This window comes from Ceratotherium simum, chromosome 8, assembly GCF_057802395.1.
Source record: "Ceratotherium simum simum isolate JZ-2026a chromosome 8, ASM5780239v1, whole genome shotgun sequence".
Lineage (NCBI taxonomy): Eukaryota > Metazoa > Chordata > Mammalia > Perissodactyla > Rhinocerotidae > Ceratotherium > Ceratotherium simum.
The window spans coordinates 85,587,193-85,592,784 of NC_141907.1; the positions used below are offsets into that span (position 1 = coordinate 85,587,193).

Sequence of the window (5,592 nt, forward strand, 5' to 3'; positions counted from 1 at the left end):
GTTCAAAGTTACAATAGGGTTTCTTTTCTACAATATGGCTTCCCTTATGTCAACCTTGTGTTGAGCCGGTATCAGTAACACCCAGCTCAATGGTACCTCTGACTCCCAAATCTAATTTTTCTGTCCTCCTAGGAATATGACTAATGCATATTGAGAGACAAGACTTCTCAGCCTCCTCACAGCTGGGTGCGGTCATCACCAATAGAATGTGAGAGACATTCGGACATGTCCAACTTCCTCGTCACTTCCTTGAAAATAAATTGCTTGCCTTCTTTTTTCCTTCTTCCTGAAGGCTAGAAAGGAGACATGGGATAGATCCATCTTTAACCTGTGTACTAAGCTAGGGAATGGCGGAGCCTCAAGACAGAAGGACACGGGTCTCTGAGTAGACCTCATCAGCAGAGTAACCCCGTCAGCATCAACCAGACAGCCAGTTTCATGAGAGGGAAATAAATTTCTATTTTCTTTTAAGTACCCTATTTTTTCGTTTCTTCATTATAGCAGCTTAACTTACCTGGATTAATATGATATTCGTGAGAGTGGTATAGATTTGAAAATTGGCCCTATCTCACCTAGAGAACAGGAAGAGCCTGAAGATGTGGGTCACAAGAAACAACCAAGAAAGGGCTGGACCAGGGCACTCCTTAGCGGGAGGCAAACTCAGAGGGGCCACTGAAATGGGGGACTCTGTGGAGCCAGCTAGGAGACAGGATAAGGGCTTTTGTCATTCAGATAGGTGCAAGAGGAAGATCCAAGAGAGATACTCTATGTACTTAAAAATTCTGGTGGGACCAATCAGTTACAATAATTCACAGAAAGGTAGTAAGAGGGGTAGAAATGGAGAAGAGGCAGATTAGTAGGGAAAATGAGGGTAAAAACTGGTAAGAGATTACGTTATGGTATTTAAAAACAAAAAAGAAAAGAGGAGCCAAAAACAATTCAAGGCCTGAGAGGCTACACCTAGCCTCCACACATCATAAAACTGTGACAGTAACAGTAACTTAGAGTGAGCTGTTGGCTACCAGAACAGGACACCAAACTTGGTCTTTCCCATGTTAATTTAAGTTGTGGTAGTACATTAAAGTGTATGTGGTCCCCATACAGATTAAGATATATGATGGAGTATTTGGAGAGAAAAAAAAGATAGATAGAAATGGAAAGGGCGGGCCGGCCCCGTGGCTTAGTGGTTAAGTGCACGCGCTCCACTGCTGGCAGCCCGGGGTTCGGATCCCAGGCGTGCACTGACACACCGCTTCTCCGGCCATGCTGAGGCCGCGTCCCACATACAGCAACTAGAAGGATGTGCAGCTATGACATACAACTATCTACTGGGGCTTTGGGGAAAAAAAAATAAATAAATAAAATTAAAAAAAAAAAAGAAATGGAAAGGGTAATGGCTAAAAATGCTGTTTAAAGAAATAGCCACACTTTTGGTTCTGTTGCATTTTAAGCTTAAATGTTAAATATTTCAATATCCATCTTAATAAAAGTAGCCTCTGGTAGTAGCTTTCTAATCATTATATTCAGCATTCTCTCTTTTCACGTCTAAACTTGTTCAGAAGTCTCTCCTTGAACTTCTTCATCATTCTTTTGATGTTCAGCTTTCTGGAGAAGCCTGGGACCCAGCCAACCAATGAGGAGACTTCCAACTGGGGCTGTGATGAGGATGGACAAAAATGCCACTGTCAACACATCCATTCCGTATTCTTCTAACTGTTTCTCTCCATGTGACCTCCCTGTGTCCAAAGCCACAGATCCTATTGCAGCCTATGAAAGTTTAATGGTAAAGTTGGACACATGATAAGACAAGCACATAGAAAAAAGGTGAATTATTTTATCATTTGCAAAAACAAATTGCTTGTTTTTTTTGCTTAACTAATACATTTCTTTCTTTCAAAGTATACTGCAGTTGGTTTTGATATTCTGAAAATTCTCCTGCCCTTGCATGGGGAAGGAATGGTGATTCATATGTAACTAGTTGCAGAAGGCAGTGTTACAAAAATATCAGGCAAATATATTTCAAAACAGAAAGCAAATACAGCCTCATGATATATTTAACTATAACATGATTCTGCATACTAAATTCCTCATGAGTAAAAGAAAGTTATTGGTCATCTCATTCTTTTATCTTTAGGAATTTGGAATTAAGAAAGAACAAGATGAAAAAATGTAGGGGCTGGCTGGGTGGTGCAGCAGTTTAAGTGTGGGCACTTTGCTGCGGCAGCCCAGGGTTCGCAGGTTTGGATCCCGGGTGCGCACCGACGCACCACTTGTCAAGCCATGCTGTGGTGGCGTCCCATATAAAGTAGAGGAAGATGGGCACGGATGTTAGCCCAGGGCCAATCTTCCTCAGCAAAAAAGAGGAGGATTGGCAGCGGATGTTAGCTCAGGGCTAGTCCTCCTCACTCACACACACACACACACACACACACACACACACAAGCATAAGAATAGGTATTGCTTTAAAGCCTAAACTAACTGTTAAACATCAAGAAACTTGAAAGTGGTAGGCACCTTCAAAACTTAAAGTTGACTTATTAGGTATTTGGTCAACTCTTTGCGTTAGGTCTTGGTGAAATGTTTTATTTAAAATTTATCTACTGGGAAGTATTATGAAAACTTGCATTTTCCTTTAAAGGCAAAATGCAATATTCTCAGTGCAGATGGGAAAATAATATATTAATCAATCTGGTTATTCCTTTATTCCACAGAACACAGCAATGTTGGCCTCTAGGACAATGAAACAGAAGAGAGAATGTCAGTGTGGATGAGACACAATGGCAGAGACTACTAATTGCCCACAAATATCTGAATGCCCCTTTTCCCTTCTATACTTAGAACTCCTGAGTTTTAGCTGGTCACATTGCTGTCCAAACAGAGACTTTTTTTAGCCTTCTTTGCAACTAGATGAAGCTACGTATCTAAGTTCTGGCCACTGAGAGGTGAGTGGAAGTGATAAATGATAGTTGTAGACTGTTCCCTCAAGAGAAATAGACATTTATATGTCATTCTTTTTCTCCTTCCCCCTGAATGAGAAATGGTGAAAGTTGGACTCATGGATGGAAGGCAAATGCTGAGGATAGCGTCACCCTACCAACTCTGGAATGCCCACGCTGGACTGTTGGTGGGAGAGAAATAAATATCTATCTCCTTTAGTCCCTGTATTCGAGGGCTGCTTGTTATTGCAGGTTACCTTGTAGCATAAGTAATTCAACATTTCATGATTTCTTGGCAAGAACTGCACACATTACAATGTATATTTCTCTTTCAGTTCTCTGTTGTGTGCGTAATGTGTGTGTGTGTATGTTTTGGGGTTTGTATGTATACTGAGTTGTGATTTAAAATATATTTCTTATAGTAGGTCATGGACAAAAAAATTTGAAGAAAACTAATATGGAAAAATATATATAATAAAGTCTTGTTTTGGGCTTGCCTGGTGGTGTAGTGGTTAAGGTTGTGTGCTCTGCTTTGGCGGCCCAGGGTTTGCAGGTTTGTATCCTTGGCAAAGACCTATGCACCGCTCATCAAGCCATGCTGTGGCAGGTGTCGCATATACAAAATAGAGGAAGACTGGCACAGATATTAGCTCAGGGACAATCTTCATCACCAAAGGAAAAAAAAAAGAAGTAAAATAAAAAATAAAGTCTTGTTTCTTATACAGTGGCAAAAGAAAAAAGAAAATTCTATACAATACTTGCTTCACAGAACATACATTATTCAACACATCCTAGACAATTTCTCCTTATTTTAAATTTGCTTTGATAGCAGGAAAGTGCCATCTTTCAAATTTTAACCTTTAGAAACAAATCTTTCATACCAAAACTATTAGAATAATTATTTTGATATTTACCTAGTAAAGTTACCAGAGGTAGTGTAGAAGCTAGAGACACTGTGAGGGCGAAACTAGCCCACTTATTGCACCATGTTAACCTCACAGTATTCTTAGCCATTATGTCCCAGACATCTCTCAAAGTCTGATGGAAAACAAAACTTCTCTGGGATAATGCCCAAGCCCCTAGCCACACCAAATCTGGCATATAGTTACAGAGCATACACATCCCTCAAAGCCTCCTAAATTAAAAACATCTGATTTTCATTTCATGAACTAGAAATTCACATATTTAAATAATTGCAAAATAATCAAGGATGGAACAGTTAAATCTCATTTGCTATAATTAGCCTGAAAATATACAACACGATCGGGGTATTTACAATAAATGATAATCTATCCAGTTCTAACTGAATTAACAATTACAGGTGCTCTACGGAATACCTGGTTGGTAACTCCAAGCACCCATGAGTGCCTTGTCCATTGGTGCACAGATTTAGGTCATGTGATTGAGAGACATGTGAGTAAAATTTAATATTAACTACTAATCTAGGAAATCAATAAAGCATTTTCTGAGTTGTTTTTCAATAAATCTTTCTCCGTTATATATAAAGACTGTGGTCAAGCATAACTGATCATCAATCATATTGACACTGAAGTATTTCCAAATACTAAGATTGGCCATGCTATGTCTGTTTCACTCTCTTCTTAGAAGACATCAAAATGAAAAGAGTTAATAACTCTCTCTGGGTCATTTAGAGAGCTGTGACTAATAGAAATTCAAACTCTTCCCTCCTGCTACTACTGCTTTCTAGTAGTGTAGGGATTTATTGGATTTTTAGTTGTACCCTGGTGATCTAAAGAAATTTAAATGAGCCATCATATTTAAGGAATCACTATATTCAAAATAAAACTTTTAAAGAGTAGATTAGTATAAATTCTTTTCATAAATCAAACTTCAATTACTTATATTCACCAAATTTGAACAAGCCCTCTTATTCCAAATTTTAAGGGATCATATTGAAATAGGAATTAAGATCCATCATTACCTGGACTGTGGCTTTTGGAAGCCATGCAAAAGAAATAAATATCTTTTCCTTTACGTTAAAACCAGCAAAACACACCATCAGAAATGTAGCCAAAATTTGTATCAATACTGCAATGCCCAGGGTGGCAACACAAAGGCCTGTAAGAAATACTCAATTTTAAGACATAATGGTGGGCCGGCTCCGTGGCTTAGCAGTTAAGCGCACGCGCTCCGCTGCCGGTGGCCTGGGTTCGGATCCCGGGTGCGCACCGACGCACTGCTTCTCTGGCCTGGCCGCGTCCCACATACAGCAACTAGAAGGATGTGCAGCTATGACATACAACTATCTACTGGGGCTTTGGGGGGAAAAAGAAAAAAAAAAAAAGACATAATGGAATACTGGGGAAGAAATGGAATCTCATGATTATTGATTCAAAATTCTATCAACAGAAATAATCTAAAAAAATTAAAAAGACAAAAATGATTACGCATAATTTATCAAAACATCAACATTAAGGATCAATCAGACCATTCGTTTAAACGAAAGTATTTGCCCTAGATTAAAATCAGAAATTAATTAAACATATTTGAATTTCTATAAAGGAAATTTGAATGTTATTTCTCTTATGCTTTATAGTAAGAACCACATTTTCTTCCATGTGTTCATTTAACAAGAATTTATTAAATGATAACTATGCATAACAGGATTTGGACTAGGTACTGGTATACAAAAATG

The 5,592-nt window shown here is 38.6% G+C and overlaps 1 long non-coding RNA gene across 1 annotated transcript; it reads left to right on the plus strand.

Annotated features, from left to right (window-relative positions):
- The first annotated feature begins 1,585 nt into the window (after positions 1 to 1,585).
- Positions 1,586 to 3,432, plus strand: LOC147916525 (uncharacterized). Its single transcript, XR_015552971.1, has 2 exons — positions 1,586 to 1,824; positions 2,712 to 3,432. It is a non-coding gene; the product is annotated as an uncharacterized LOC147916525 (long non-coding RNA).
- The last annotated feature ends 2,160 nt before the right edge of the window (positions 3,433 to 5,592 follow it).